Below are 18041 nucleotides of genomic sequence, written 5' to 3' on the forward strand. Positions count from 1 at the left end.
ACAGGAAAATAATGGAGACTCACCTAAAATTTTACCTGCTTTTTTTCCAATTAAACCTCATGGCCATATGTAAATCATATAAAAGTCCTTTCCTGTCCTGCTTTTTTCTACCAGCACTCAAATCTTGCATTAATTAATGAATCAGTAAACTTTTATTAAAGACTGGCTATACAAAGACAAAAATAAAACAATTTCCACTTTAATGAGTTTAAAATCCAACCAGAAGATACATTTAGGTATACAGTAGTACCTTGATACAAGCGCACCTTAAGTCACAAGCAATTTGAGATAGGAGCAGTCACAATTGGAATTTTTTACTTTAAGTTATGAGTAGGTATTTGAATCACAAACTTCCACCCATGGGAAGTAATCAGTACAAATGAGATTAAGAAAATGTTGAGAACTTAGAAAAAAATTAACAGTTTATTGAAAAGACACACCCAGAAAAAATTGCAGCAGATCACGGGTTGGAGCTCTGTGATGACACTTGTTTTACACATTATCTAAATATTCTGAAAGGGAGGAAGAAACAAACTTCCATGGAAAAGTTTTTATTGAAACAGCCTCTAAGTGAAATCAAGGAAAGTGTGGCAAAACAGCCAAAATTCAATAAAGAAATTTATGATAATTAAGTAAAGAATAAAAAAATAACAATTAAGTTTAGTAATAAAGTTATATATCATAATGTATAAGGTCAATTTTGCATTTAAATGTAGCATTATGTGTGTAGAAAGTAAGTTATGTTAAGCAAATAGTACATAAAATGAAAGCCAACTCCACCAGTTCTAAATTACTTTTCATGCTCCAACAGACTCTGAAAGCTTCCTAAGTTTACTTCCTAATCAACATACATACTTTTCTTCTGCAAAATTTAGGAGCTTTTGAGACAGCAGCAGAGAAAAGAGGGAAAAGAAATGGGGTGAGAAAATAAGGGTAAATTCGTGGAGATTTGTCTAATAATGATACAAGTTCCTGATTATTACTACAAAGTTGATCTAATATTTGTCTGACTAATTCCCACGCATGCCACGTTGCTGGAGAAATTGTTCGTTTGATAAATTACTGCAATGGGAGTATAAACTGTTGGTAAGATCAAAAGGGCAATGGGGAAATAAATATCTATCCTATGTACCTGAGCTTTAGAAAGAGCTTGATTTAACTAATGCAGGACTTGTTGGCTTTGGAAAATTGAGTTTTTCTAGTTAGTCCCATGTTTTTACTCCTGTCTATAAGATGCCTTCCCTGCCACTAAATGCTTCCTGCCAAACAGAAAGGAGAGAGTTCCTCTTACCAGTCACCTGTGGATGATGCCAACTGAGAATCACCACATCTTGGTTGCCATTTGTAGAGATGAATGTGATAAGAGATTAAACTTACCCTGCCCGTTTTTAGATTTAATCATCAAAAATGTAAACACCCCACTTACACTGGAGTGGGGGAGGTCTGTAACCCACGTGTGCAAGAGTGGTTGATGAATCAGAATTGACTGACTGCCCCCTGGGAAGTCCTAAGCAAAGCATTTGTTGTGATTGGACACATAAACTAAGAAGGTGACACAAGAAGTGACACAAAAGAAGTGCTTTTAAAAGGGAGTGACAACTTCTTGTAGTTCAGTTCTTGTTCATTTCCTGGAGCTGGAGCTCAAGTAGAGACACTGCTAGACCTGAGACCTGAGACCTTGGTGAGACTGTTCTTGAATCTCTCCCTTAGAACTACACGTGGTGAGTGTAAATACCAACTCCTAATGGATTTCTCTGAAGGAACTCTCCTTTCAAGAGAGGCTTTGTAACTGAAGCTTTTTCTTCATTCATCCCTGGACCTCAGCCCTTGGCCCTTAGCCCTCATCTCAAGGCTGCGCCTTCTCTGGCTGAGGACTAATTAACCCTGCCTGAGTTGAGACAGGAACTGGAGCAAATTACTTAGTGTGTTAGGTTAGCTATCTTACCCTATCCTCTCATTTTCTTACTTTTACTCTCTCTTCTCAATTGTAAATAAACTACCATAAAAGTCATTTTGACTTGAGGTTTTTCATTAGGTATTGAATCAATTCCTTGGTGACCAAAACTTTTAATATTTAGTCAACCAAAACCCTAAATTTCCCTTTTATACCAACTAGTCAAATTATTTGTGGGTCACAGAACAGGATAAGAGGAATGAGGTTATCATTCCTGTCACAGACAGACTTACAGACAGACTTAAAGGCCTCTTGCTGATCAGTGGCAAAGTTTATTGATTTCAGGTAGATACTTATAGTGGGTTGAATTAAGCAGAGGGATTAGATCACTCACAATGGAAGTTGATGATTCACAGGATAGAAACAATGGATTTAGATGACCTCAATGGCTCTAAACAGAGTTTTCTATAGGTGATAATTCATTACGTCAATGTATAACCATGTAACCAAATTTCTCACAAAATTCCTACATTAGTGATTTCTTGGAAGAACATTCAGTTTCTGCAGGGAGAGGTGGAAAGGAAGGGTTTGGGAGCATCATGTGATGCCTAGTGTAAAAACAATTATTATGAGCATAAAATAAAAGGGCAAAAACTATGTTTCAATAAAAACAAAAACAAATATAGGTTCAAACTCTTTCAGATATTTTTGATAAATGTAATCGAAAGTATCTTCAGTGATAAAGTAAGGTGAAGCTCATAGATGAACTTCCGTTCAGGGCCAGGCACAAGGAACACTAAAGAGACTCTTGTTATAGACAAATAAACTATTTATTTAAAATATATAAGGATAAAAGGATTTCTAATTCTAAGGGATTCTAACTCCACCCAAATAAAACTCCCTGGTTCCACAGGGAACTGCTTCTCCTGTGTTTCATAGGCTACACTAATCCTCCCTGATCTGACTAACCCAAATTTATAATATTCTAAATAAAACTACCACTCTTATCCTCATAAGTCTTAACTTCACCTTTAAGTTATAAAAATAACAAAGGCTAGCTGGTTGAGTCTCAACAAGAATCAAGTTAGGACTCTGAGCCTTAACAGAGAGTCCAAACCAAAGACCAGGATTTTCTTTGGTCTTCTCAAAGGTTTAATCAATCTATAAACAGTAATAGATAACTGTTGTGCAGGAAATGACTGGAAGCAGGTTGGTAATCAGAAGGCTGCTAAGTCTCACTTGACCTGACAGGCTCTGTTGACTAAGTCTGCCAAGTAGGCACTGGATGAATATGGGCTATTGGGTGAAGTGTTTGCCAGGTGGTTACCCAATGTGTCAGTGACCCCAAGCTTATGGAGATCAGCTTAGCCAAGCCTCAGCCCAAAACAGCACCCAAATCAGGAACCTAATGGGAGTTGTAAGTGTGTTTAACAACCCCTCTAGCCCTGACTTTTTTGATGGTAAAGGATTGGTTTGGGCTGGTATAGATATGCTCACTGGATTAACACTATTCTGACTGTGGTTTACAAATCCTTTCCCTAATCAGCTATAGATGATTCACCAATTAGGAAAGGAACGCCAATCTTCTTTTGTTGAACAGGGTATATTTGCTATCTATAGGTTTAGGAACAAGGAAATAGGATAAAGAGTTTGGAAGTAGTAAGCTAAATCTAAATAATCAAAGCTGAACTGAATGAAATGGATGATAGATTTGGTAATAGGCTGGAGCTTTCTTCTCCCTTTCTCAATCCCTGGCTTAACCTGGCTGTGGCACAAAGCCATAGGGAAGATTAGTGATATTCTTCTTGTTGATTATGGTGATGTTTCTCTCAGCTCTATTAATTAGTAGGTAATTGATTTTCTATGGCAACCAGATATGGATGCTTGATTGTAGGTCAAGGCCTACCCTCCCTCCAATCCACTCTCCTCCCAAGAATCCTCAAGAATGAGAGACCCAGTTTGCTGTTGTCCCTGGGTATTTATAGGGTGGTTCCAACTATCTCCTGACCCTGGCTCATGCCACCCTGGGCACATTCCAAGGTCTTCAACTGACATTCCTGTCACTCAAAATATCCTCCAACTTTTCCCAGAAGTTCCTTATTACATAATGTAAGAGGGGAAATGGGAATTATTATGGTTGTACTTGATATTTAACGTTTGGTCACCAGAAATCGATTACTCAATTCCAAATAAGAGGCCCAAGTCAAGATGACTTTTATGTTGGTTTTATTTACAATTAGGAATGTTGAAGGTAGGGAAAATGAGAGAGAGAAACTCTGCCCCGGACCAGAGGCCCAAACCAGGTAGGGATTCAGAGGCCCCAGCAGAGGGGGCACAGAGGTTAATTAAACAAGGCTTCTAGCCTCTAAGCAAAGATGCCTCCTGGAGGCTACAGCCTCCAGAAACACCAAGGGAAAAGAAAGAGAGTCAGCCTAATTTACTCACATGACAATTAAAAGGGAAGCAGTTTGAGGTCTAACCTGAGCTCCTCCAATGCCAAGTTCAAAGTGTCAAAAGCCCTTCACAGGAAGTTACCATCATATTTAAAAGATAGCAGCTTTCATCACTTCCTGCATCCACCTCCACTTTCACGTGGACAAATGGCAGCCTCAACCCTGTTTTGGACTGCCCAGGGGGCAGTCACTTGTTTCTGATTTTTCACTTACTATCACATGTGGAGTCACAGACCTCTCCCTCCCCACTTAATTCTAAGTTGGGTGGGGTGACATTATTCCTGGTGGTTGAAGTCTAAAGAATGAATGAGGGTGAGCTAATTCCATTTACACAATGAGGAGAAATAAAACACAAAAGAGGGAAAGTAGGGGCAGAGTGGGTGAAAGAGAGAAGATACCTAATTCAGTAATATGGTGGAAAAGTCATTCAGAGAAGTCCCAAAATTAAGTGGTTGATGAGGGGATGTCTAAATTGGGCTCTCCGCTCGAGTGCAGGTTTAACCCTGATGGTTCCACTCTCCACTCAGAGTGGCATAGGGTAGTGAAGAGATGGATAGCCAAAATTGATGGGATATTAGAGGATGAGGAAAGTTATCTCAATTATGAGCTTCCTGGATCATGCTAGAGAAGTAAGAGAGGTTCCAAAGTAATGCAGTCAGGTGAGAGATAACTACTGGCTTCACATAATATTCATGGAACAATCACACTGGTGAATAGTAACTACCCCAAAATGTTGAACAAATGTATAAAAGACTGATCACACAGCAAAGAAATTTTTATCATGTACAGCCTCCACACCCAAGGCATTTAATTAAAGGACCTAAACAACCCTGTAAAAGTAGATGTGATAGAATAGATGTTAATCTTCTTTAATGGAGATTTCCTCATTGGAAGTTCCCTCTGTAAATGAAAAAAACCTGATTAGTCAAAAATTAATGATAATTTTAGAAAAAGCTGTAAAGATCTATAAGAACCAATATAGAGCAAAATAAGCAGAACTGGGAGCATATTGTACACAGTATCAACAATACTGTATGATAATCAACTGTGAAAATTTGGCTACTCTTAGCAGTGCAATGATCTGGGACCATCCTGAAGAACTTATGATGGGAATGCTATCCACCTCCAGAGAAAGAGCTATTGGAGTTGAATGGATGTGGATCAAAGCATACTGTCTTTCACATCAGTGTATTTATGCTTTTATTTGAGGGTTTCAATTTTCTATGAGGTGTGCTCTTACAACAATGACCAATATGGAAATGTGTTTTGCATGATAGTAAAAATAACTTTTTAAGATAATGATAATATGAAAATGAAAGGTGTTTTTTAACTTCGTATCAATCATCACACCTTCAGAAGATTCACACTTTATGATACCAGAGAAAATAACTCAGCTTTCATTGAGAGATATTATTTCAAAAAAGTGAATGGTACTGAAAGACATAAACCATTCTTTTCTCCGTAGGATCAACATGACGAAGTATAATCTCTGGTAACCTTGTATTAGTCATTATTATGCTTCACTTACACAGAGGGAATAATTTGTAGCAAAGGGAGTTTCTGACTCTTTTCTTTCACAAATGCATCTTATTTTGTCCCACAGTACAACTGCTTCACATGTATGTCAAGTATCTCATAAGCATGACTTATCTTCCATAACCATTCTTTCTAAATAAACACAAATGAGAAATGGTTAAATATTTTTGCTTGGAAATCTTTCAACTTCCCTGAAAGTCAAGCCAATAAGCATTTATTAATAACCTCCTATGTGCCAGATGCTGTACTAAAAACCAGGCATACCAACAAGGCAAAAGTAATTCCTGCTCTCCAAAAGTTCACAATTACTCTTTAGCCCAAATATTTCACTCCAAGACTTCTTTGTCTTCATTATAGGCAATCCTTGCCATTCTTATGAAACTGCCCATGAAGAAAAATGTAATGATGGATCTGGTCATAGCAAATAATTCTTGTGATAACTTGCTAGAGTGCTTTTGCTAGTATTTTATTTAAGATTTTTCATCTACATTAATTAAGGAGATTGGTCTATAGTTTTCTTTCTCTGTTTTTGGTCTTCCTGGCTTAGGAATCAGTTCCATATTTGTGTATAAAAAGAATTTGGTAAGACTCCTTCTTTGCTTATTTTGTAAAATACATTGTGTAGCATTGGAATTAGTTGTTCTTATAATGTCTGATAAAATTTACTTGGGAATCCTTCTGGCCCTGAGGATTTTTTCTTAGAGAGTTCCTTAACGGCTTGTTCAATTTCTTTTTCAGAGATGAGATTATTTAAGTATTCTATTTCCTTTTTTATTAATCTGGGCAATTTATATTTTTGTAAACATTTGCCCATTTCACCTAGATGGTCATATTTTTTGTCATCTAATTGGGCAAAATAGCTCTTAATGATGGCCCTAATATCCTCTTCATTAGAGGTGATATCACCCTTTTCATTTTTGATACTGTTAATTTGATTCTCTTCTTTCTTTTTCAATTAGATTAACTACTACATTATCTATTTTATTTGGTTTTTTTTTTTCAAAGAAACCAGCTCCTAGTCTTATTTATTAGTTCAATAGTTCTTTTAATTTCAATTGTATCAATTTATCCTTTGTTTTTAGGATTTCCAATTTAGTTTTTATATGGAGATTTTTTAATTCATTCTCTTTCTAATTTTTTAAGTGCAATCTCAATTCTTTGATCTCTTCCCTCTCTATTTTTTTGATATAGGCACTCAGGGATATAAATTTTCCCCTAAGCACTGCTTTGACTGTATTCCATAGATTTTGATGCTTTTTTTCCTCACTGACATTCTCTTCAATGAAATCAGTAGGATTTGTTTTTGACTCACAAGTTTTGAAGAATTAGATTGTTTAGTTTCCAAATAATTTTAAATTTGCCTTTCCATGAACCCTTATTAAATATGATTTTTATCATATTATGATCTGAAAAAGTTGTATTTTTCATTTCTTCTCTTTTGAATTTGTTTGCAATGTTTGCATGCCCCAGTACATGGTTGGTTTTTTTATATGTACCATGTGCTGCTGAAAAGAAGGTCTATTCCTTTTTATCCCTATTCATTTTTCTCCAGATATCTATTAATTCTTATTTTTCTAACATGTCATTCACTTCTCTTACTTTTTTCTTATTTATTTTTTGTTTCAATTTATCTAGTTCTGATATGGGAAAATTGAGGTTCCCCACTAGTATGGTTTTATTATCTATTTCCTCCTTAAGCTCCTTTAGTTTCCATTTAAAAGCCTGGATGCTATGCCATTTGGTACATAAATGTTTAGAATTGATATTACTTCATTGTTTACAGTACCTTTTAGCTTCCTTATCTCTTTTAATCAAATCGATTTTTACTTTAGCTTTATCTGATATCATAATTGCTACTCCCACTTTTTTTACTTTAATGATACATAATAAATTCTCCTCCAGTCCTTTGCCTTTAATCTGTGTGTGTGTCACCTTGCCTCAAATGTGTTTCTTGTAAACACCATATGGTAGGATTCTGTTTTTTAATCCACTCTGACATCCACTTCCATTTTATAGCTGAGTTCATCCCATTCACATTCTGAGTTATGATTAAAAACTGTGTTTTGCACTCTCATTTTATTTTCCTGTTTCGATCCTGCTCTATTCCCTTTCATTCCATTCCTCCTACCAGTGTTTTTCTTTTTATCACATCCCCTACTTTCCCTTCCCTTGTCTTATTCTTCTTATACTTCTCTGTAGGGTAAAATAGAATTCTATAATCCAATGAGGATATTTGTTTTTCCCTCTCTGAACCAGTTATGATGAGAGTAAAGTTTAAGCATTGCCCATCACCATCCTTATCCTTCCCTCTGCATAATAATTTTTCATATCTCTTTGTGTTATATAGTTTACCCCATTATATCTCTCTCTTCCCTTTTCTCTCAGTATAATACTCTTTTTCACTCCTTGATTTTTTAACTTATCATACCATCATAATTGGCTTATTTCCCCAACCTCTTTCTAAGTATATTCATTCTATATGCTCTACTACTAAGAATAATGTTTGAGAATTACAGATATCCTATTTCCATGTAGAAATACAAACATTTTGACCTTAATGAGTCCCTTAGAGAGGGAAAAGTCAAGATGGCAGCTTAGAAGCAACAGAAGCTGAATCCTCTGTGACTTTCCTTCCACACCAAAAGCAGAAATAAGTGCTTCAAAATGGACAGAAAACCAAACTCAACACAAGACAGAACCACAGATCTCTCCTACTTGATTCACCCTGAAAGGTATGCAGATAAAGTGGAATTCTTAGATATAAGGGAAAGATCCAATACCCCTTCTCCATCTACTACATTGTGACCCACGATAGGACTCGGGCTGAGCTGCAACCATGATGGAGTATCTTGGTACCACCACAGGAAGCTCAGGGCTCTGGCCAGGCAACTGGCAGGGAGGCAGCTGGCAGAGAGAAGCAGAGGGGAAGGCCAAACTGTAACTACCTTCAGCCTCCACTCCTTCACCTTCACCTTCAGCCTCTGCCAGTAACTGGGGGATATTTGGCCTTAGGGCACATTAATACAACAGGTCAGCTCAACAGGCCTAATCCAGTTTACCAACAGAGCAGAGAAGAAGCCCCTTTGGGTCAGAAAAGCTCAAATTCATAGATAAAGCAAACAGAGGACAAGAATACAACCCATGAGGAGGGGGAAAGAAAAAAATATATGAGTGAACAACAGAAGAAGAAAAAAGAAATTATGATCAAGAGCTTCTATTCAGGTAATGAACAAAGAACAAATGGAACAGAAGAGGTCCAAGGAACAACAAGCAAAACCTCAGAAACTCCAGCAAATTGGACTTGGGCTCTGGAAGAACTCAGAAAAGAATTCAAAATACAAATACAAGAGGTTGAAGAAAATTGAGGGAAGAAATTAAAAAGCAAAATAGGTCATCTGGAGTCAGAGGCACATGAATTAAAACAAGAAAATAGTATTTTAAAATCCAGAATTGACTAGCTCAAAAATGAGGCAAAGAAAGTAAAAGATAAAAACAATGACTTACAAAGGAAAACAGATCAAAGGGAAAAGGAGGATCAAAAAGTCAGGGATGAAATCCAGTCTTTAAAAACTAGAATTGAAGAATTCATAAGGCAGCAAGAATCTATAAAACAAAATCAAAAGAATGAAAAAATTACAGAAAATATGAAACACCTCATTGATAAAATAACTGACCTTAAAAATAGATCCTGGGGAGACAATTTAAGAGGGTTTTTTGTTTGTTTGTTTTTATATATATTATTTCTTTATTTAGAATATCTTTCCATGGTTACATGATTCATGATTTTTGCCTCTCTTTTTCCCTCCCCCCTCCCAGAGCTGAAAAGCAATTCTACTAGGTTATACATGTATCATTGTTTAAAATCTATTTATGTATTATTCATATTTGCAATAGTGATCTTTGAATGCCAAAACCCCAATCATACCCCCATCGAACCATGTGATTGATCATTTTCTTCTGCATTTCTGCTCCCACAATTCTTTCTCTGGATGAGGATAGTGGTCTTTCTCATAAGTCCCTCAGAATTGTCCTGTGTCATTGCATTGCTGCTGGTAGAAAAGTCTATTATATTCAATTGTGCCATAACATATCAGTCTCTGTGTACAATGTTCTCCTGGTTATGCTCCTTTCACTCTGCATCAATTCTTGCTCTCTAGAAGCTCATGTCCTAAGTGGAGGTAGAAAGATTGGGGATGGGGGCAAGAAAACATATAAGAGACAGTTCTGCTACAGATCAGTTGGAAAGCACAAGATATTTTAAGTATAGTGGATAAGGTAGATATTATACCCAGGAAGCTATTAAAGTCTTACTTCTCAGATTATCTTCCATTTAATACATGTGTGTTTACCCTTTATTAGGCATTGCACAAAACAATAGTAATACAAATATAACTAGGAAGAAGAGTCCTCCTCTGCCCTAAATGTATTTGCATTCCAAAGCAGAAAATAATACATAAAAGAAAATTAAATAGCAAGGGAACATGTAAGAGAAATTCCAGTAGGAAGTAGAACTTCAGGAGGAAGGAAGATGTTAATTGCCAAATGTACATTCTTGGAGGCTCTAGTCCAGTGATTCCCAAAGTAGGTGCCACCTCCCCTGGTGGATGCTGCAGCAATACAGGAGGCGGCGATGGACACAGGTGCATTTATCTTTCCTATTAATTGCTATTAAAATTTTTTTAAATTAATTTCCAAGGGACTAAGTAATATTTTTTCTGGAAAGGGGGTGGTAGGCCAAAAAAGTTTGGGAACCACTGCTCTAGTCAATTGAAGGAAAAGTCCAAATTCATCAAGTTTACTTACAATGCGAGAAGTACAGGGGTGAGGGCGAAGGGTCAGAGTATGGAGATTTCTGTGGCCTTACAGAGAAGAACTATAGAGTCAGAAATAGACCCTGTAGATAATTGGCAGGCTCATAATAAGCACTTAACATGACCTACTTGCATTTGTTACCTATATCACATTGTGGATATAATTTAACCTAACTGTGCCTCAGTTTCCTTGTTGGCAAAATAAAACAGTTGCTTAAATTGCCTTTAAGGTCCCTTCTGGCTCTAGGTCTATGGTCCTATGGCATTATTTATAGACATGTTAGGACATTATGCCTGTGAGAAAACCTTACTTTTTTTTTAACTAACATCACTTAAAACCCAAATTAAGGAATTCAAAAAGATTTTAAAGGTCCTGGAGAAAGATTTATCAGAGGAAATTCTCAGTAATATTATCTATCATGCTGATTTTTATATCATAAAGCAAAATATTATGGCAAACTATATCATCATTCCTTCAGGCATCATGAACCCACTCTATTTCCCTATTTATGAGCAAAGGTAAGTGAGGTTCAAGTTCAGAGGGACATGTGCTATAAGAAGACAAAACCCTAGTCCACGCTAATAGTGACTTACTGAAGAAATTCCCTAATAATAATAATAATTCTTAATAATAGATAATAATGTAATACTGTATTTGGAGAGAGCATAATCCTGCAGAAAGAGCAATGGAATAGATCAGTAGAACAGCTATACACCTAAGTAACGGAATGACCTTAAGTTCTCTGAGTGCCATTTTACTAATCTCTTAAAAGGAAATAATTTTATCTATTTGTCTAAATCATAAGGTCATTGTGAAAATAGAAATGTGATGGAATAATTATATATATATGTACATATATATGTATATACATACATATATATAATCTTCTCTTTAAATTCCAGTATTATATTCATAACTTGTCTTTTCACTGTTTCTCATACATCATACTCTTCTTAACTCCACCTTTGTGGATATATATATATGTATAATGACACTATAAAAGCAGGTTGGATCCAGGCTGTAAATAATCTTAAGTGGCAAAACAAGGAAATTCTCTTTCATACTAGGGGCTCTACAGAGCCAAATACGTTTATTGGGTAGAAAAGTAATGAAGTTAGACATGTGTTCTAAGAAAATGACTTTGGCAGAGAAGTCCATAACAGATTAGAGATGCAAGAGATTTGATAAGTTTGGAAGACCAATGTGAAGAAAATCAGAACTAGGCTAGTGAGTAGAAAGAAGATGATAGATAGAAGAGATATTGGGAAGCTAGAAAAGTCCAGATAACACAAAGGTTTAAATCTTAGTTCTAAAAACCCCGAGTATAATCAAACAGTAGACAGAAAACTGAAATTTCACCCATCTTCCCTCTGACAAAGTCACTTACCTTATGGTTCAATATTTGCCTAAAGTAAAACTAATCTGCTAATTCTTCAACTCCATCATCCATAAACAACTCTTTAACAATTTGAATGGAAGTCGACCCAAGAGGTAGAGTACAGGCTAGGAGAAGGAACCCAGATGAATTCTCCCAACATTCCCCTCCAAACTGCTTTAAAATAACCCCTTAAAAACAAATTTTGTAGTAGCAAGGCAACAAAAGATCAAAGGAAAATATTTTAAGAAGTCTATAGAAGTCTGTAACATGAAGTGAACACAGATCCAAACCAGAAGAGGAGCATTAAAGGTAGTCATGATGGTAGCAGCATCAGTAATTTCAGGAATTCTGTGCCCACAGACAGTAACAGGGTCAGACAACTAGTCAAAAAGAAATTACAGGGGACTTTTTTCTTGCACCGGGGGTAGCTGGAACTGATTGGCAATACTATTGCCTGTAAACAGTTCTGGGTCACAGTTCCAGGGCAGAAAGGAATTCTTGTTATTGGCCAAAAGGGATCAAGTGTCCTTGTCAGAGTTCCAGAGCCAACAGGATGCTAGTACTTTGCAGATGCAGGAGAGCAAGGGATGATAGATGATAGATAAGTATACTTAGAAAATTAGAGAATCAACTAAAAATCTAGTTCAAAAATGAAGAAGTGTAAAGTATGATTTAGAGTGGTGTAAAATTAGGAGTGGAAAGAATAGTTAGGAGGATATGTGTGGCAAGATATATTGTGAAAAGGGAGTAAATATTTGGTGATTGTAGATTTAGAGGCTGAGAAAAGGGAGGAATCAAATTGCAATCTGACATCTCCTTGTTGGCTTTTTTTAAGGTCTCCATCTGTTTTCAGAATGTTCTACAATATACATTTTAGATGTCTTCTGGATTTAGTAGTGACTTTGGTTCATCTTTTACCTCATAAGCCTCTGTAGTTCATGTGCTTTTATGCAGTGACACATAGTGTCATCAGAAGAAGGAATCCTCAAGATCATAGAGGTAGCATGTACCATTTCCTCATATACCTCAGATTTAACTTCAACCTTGACTCCTTGACTGCAGTTTAAACCAGAAACACAGGACATCTAAACACTGAATCTTAAATCTTATATATTAATATTGATACGATCTTCTTTCAATCTGTCATTACTTAAAATTATTCCTTGTCTCCTCATATCCCCTAAGGTAAAGCTTGAAATCCTTACTTGAACTATTAAGTAAGGTCCTTCAAAATCTCAAACAAATCCCCTCTCCAAACACACTGCTTTATACCAACTTACTACTCAGGCCAAAATGGACTAATGGTAGAAAATTATTGAATTGTTCACTATGCTCCCAACATGCTGATTCATATATTTCTTACTCCATGTATTTGTTCACTCTATAACCCAAGTGGAATGCCATCTCCTCCTTTCCCCACTCTCAATCATAGAGAATTCTGTGCTCCTTCACAAAAGCCTTTCTTACCAGGCCAGCCCTTGTGATTTATTCCTATTCCAATTTCCTTTAGCACTTGCTATGTTACTATAATCAGCAGATTCTAAATTTATAAAAAAGAAACAGTAGCAGTCATGTACACAGTAACAGTAGTATTTTTTATGAACTGTGAATGACCTAGCTAATCTCAGAATCCAAGATAATTCCAGATTTATGATAAAAAAAAATGCCATCTGCCTTCAGAGAAGAAAATGATTGAGTTTGAATGAAGACCAAAACTAACTATATTTCACTTTTCCTTTTTTTCTTTGAAATCTCTTCCACAAAATTACTAATAAAGAAAAATGCTTTATGTGATTATATATATAAAATCTATATCAGATTGTTTAACATCTTGAGAGGAGAAATGGGAAGGAGTGAAGGAGGTCATTTGAAACTCAAAAATTTTAATGAATGTTTAAAAATATGCTTTTGCCTATAATTGGGGAAAAATAAAATATTTTTAAAGAAATAAAGAGTGATAGCCTAAACAAATTAAAGGAGCACAAAACATCAGACCTATGGATAAGGGAAGAATTTATGACCAAACAAGACATAGACAACATTACAAGAAGTAAAATGAATCATTTTGATTATATTAAATTTAAAAGGAGTTGCACAAATAAAACCAAAATTAGAAGGGATATAAAAATCTGAGGGAAATTATTATAGTAAATGTCTCTGACGAGAGCTCATTTCTCAAATATAAAGAAAACTGAGTGAAATTTATAATAATATAAGTCATTGTCCAATCAATAAATGGCCAAAGAATATAAACAGGCAGTTTTCAAATGAAGAAATTAAAACTATCTTTAGTCATATGAAAAAAAAATATTCCAAATCACTATTAATTAGATAAATGCAAATTAAAACAACTCTGAAGCACCATAACCTCCCATTTACCAGATTGGTCAAATTGACAAAAGAGAAAAATGATAAATGTTGGATTGAATGTAGGAAAACTGGGACACTAATACTCTGTTGGTAGAGCTATGAACTGATTCATCCCTTTTGGAAAGTAATTTGGAACCATTCACAAATGACCATAAAACTCCATATCTTCTAACCCAGCAATACCACTACTAGGTCGATAATCCAAAGAGATTAGATAGAAGGAAAGGACCTACTTGTACAAAGATATTTGTAGTAGCTCTATTTGTGGTGGTAAAGAATTAGAAACCCATTATACTGGATATTGTTTGTAATGCACTAATATGCCATAAGAAATAACAAATAGGACAACCACCAAAAAAAAAAACCTGGAAAGATATATATGAATTGATGCAAAGTATTTAATAGTGAATGAAAGTGAATCAGTAATAATGACACCATATGATAAGTAAATTCCTGTATATCACTACAATCTTCCTTCATTTAAAACTTAAATGTTGCTATGGAGTCTGAGAAATTCAGGGAGGACTAGCACCTTTGGTGTGAAGACTTGCTGAGCCTTTTTCTGGGATGCTCATCTACCTTTGGCAACCATCTATCAACCAAACCTCAGCTATGTTCAAACAAGACAGTAAAACCTTCTCAACAAAAAGACTAAATCAGACTGAGTATAATCAAGAGGTCTCAAATCTATTGGTGAGTTAGGAAGATGTTCACCTCTAGATGTGAAAATGTCTCCCAATGAAATGGGCAGATGTGAGCAATTTATTCTGGTCATCACAAGTCATCTTGACTTTTCCTGACTTTTTGTCCTGACACCAGGCTTTAATGACTCCAGAAGACAGAGGGAAGTTGAAATTTTGTGAAACTCTGCCTCACTTTAATCCAATTCAAATACAAGTGAAGACATTATCCATCATCCAAAATTTTATCCAACATCATGATATCACTGGTCTTCTTCCAAAACAAAGAACAAAAACAAAGATTGCTATAATGGTATATACTGATTATTACTAACTCTCATAATGGAAGTAATTATAAGGCTCCAATAGTGTGGATTCTTATATTTAAGATTCCAATTGTCTCATTCTTCATTCTCAAATCTGTATGACAACCAAGAATGCCTCAATTAACTCTCCCAAGTCTTAAATCAGGAGAAATCTATGTATGTAGGGCTCCACATTGGACAAATCATTATAACTATTGAGTGCTATAGACCTGGAATTTCAAATTTAGGGTACAATCGTTCTAGAAGAATGAACATCCATTATTCCTCATCACCAATAAGGAAATCCCTCTATCTCTCTTGCTTTCTGCAAGCAGTTTTTCCATCACTTCCAGTCTGCTTCTATCTCCCTCTTAAATATATATACTCTCACATTCACATAGTCTCTCTCTTGATTACCACACAAACATGCACACATACGTACAAACACATAGACACATAAAAAGACACACATACATTTACCCCACACAAACTTATAAACTTAAATTATCCTCACAAACCCTAGCCATCAAAAATTGAAATTCTCCCTAATGCAGCACTTAGATGTAGTCATTGCTATCAAATGAATCAAACTCAGTATTCAAATTCCTAATAAGGATGATATGAAAAAGTTGTCCTCAACATTGAAAATAGAGTTACCAATATGAGATGATATGCTAGAGCTCTTTGCTGACAACCCCAAAACAAAAATGGAAATTGGCTATTCAAATGGACTTTAGTATAAAGATTTCTTTGTGCTGAGGTCAGGCATCAAAAATAATAATGATTGTCCAGCCAGTTAAACTTTTAGACAAAATTTATAAATGAGAACCAAGTTCACACTCATTTAATTTGCTGTCAACTGAAGCAGTGCCTGGGCCACAAAGTGAACAGAAGTTTATTCCTTTGTTTTCCAACTTGTCATAGAATAATAGTAACTATACAAAGCCTTCTTTTCATTATTTTTGATTGACCTTCAAAGTGTAACTGAATACTTTACAAAGGATAGGTGAGCTAATTATGCTTATAAAGTGAGACATTAATATCTCTAAAGACCAATAAAAATTAAGACTATTTTGGCCGATAAAGGATGTTAAACAAGATGACATCCAATAGCAAGAAGTACAAAGAAACAAACCTAAGGTGTAAAAATGTTATGGAACCAGAAAAAGTTCTGAGTTTTAGAGAGTGTACCCTTATTCAAATATACATCAATATCTAGTAGCCCAGGAAAGATTAATATGACTGACATATTAGACATAGGAAGTAATTCTTCTGTACCATAAAATGTTCTCTTTGAAGAATTCACTCGATTAAGCTAAGCTCAAAGATATTCAGAATAATCAATTTTATACACAGGATTACAAAAGAAAATAATTTATTAAAATTGAACATTTTATTGAAATAATATCAAAATACTTTAAAAATCATTTAATTGACCTCAGATTAAGAACCCCTGGGTAATACCCCAAATAATAACATTATGTAAATAATTTTAGTATGAATGGACAATTCTAATTATCATAAAAAATAGATTCATTTTGTGACATCTCAGGTTCAGTCATTCATACTTACTATCCTTTCATTGATTGCCCCAATAATCGACTCAGAAACCCCACTGCCCAAGGTAAAGAAATAAAACTTTCAAATAGATACCTAATCAGAAAATGTTTTTTAAATGTCTATCATATGCCAGGCACTGTATTGAACATTGGACATACAATTTTTTAAAAAAACACATTCCCTCATCTATTGTGATATCTGAGACCTACAAAATTCCCTACATTTCCCTTCTGTGTAGACATTAAGTTTTTAAAAAATAGAATATGAGGCAAGGAACAAGTACATGTTATGAATTTCCCCAGAGTCTGCAACACTATAGAGACAACTTGGTCTATGGTGGTCCCCTCTTCCCTTTCATCAGACATATAGTGTCTCTTTTTTCTAACTTCCTTCTCACTTACCCAAAATCAATGAATATAGAAAAGCATAGAAAGATCTATGGGAAATTATGTAGAATGAAATGAAGAAAACAACAATAATGCCAACAACATAATTGGAAAGACCAATTATATGACAAAAAATCAAAAGTAAATACAATACAATTATTAAAATCAAATAGGACTCAAAGAGATATGAGAAAACATACCTAATCTATCTACTAATGAAAGTTGGAGATTCACAGGTGTTATATATTGTAAATTTTTTGGCTTTTTTACCAGATGTATTGATTTAATTTCTCTCCAAAAATGCTATTTGTCATACAAACTGACTGCCTGGAAAGGGGAGGGGGAGATATTTGGCATAGCTGTAGTAAGATAATAAAGAGAAAATACTAATAAAAACCTATAAAAATAAAAGCAAAATCAAAAAAAATAAGCTACCAGGAAGTGAATTAAAGAAGTGGACTAGGAAAAGGGGACTTCAGGTTTAAGATGGCGGCAGAGTAAAAGCAGCTGCTTAACCTCTCCTAACTGAAACATATAGGACTACTCAAGAGGACATAAAAACAAATCCAGACAAATGAAGGGGGCCTACAACAGGGCACAGCATTGAAGGTACATGGGACCAGGGCATTTAATTGCTATAAAAGAGTGAAATCACTCTCACTAAAAA

This window comes from Gracilinanus agilis, chromosome 3 (genome assembly GCF_016433145.1).
Source record: "Gracilinanus agilis isolate LMUSP501 chromosome 3, AgileGrace, whole genome shotgun sequence".
Lineage (NCBI taxonomy): Eukaryota > Metazoa > Chordata > Mammalia > Didelphimorphia > Didelphidae > Gracilinanus > Gracilinanus agilis.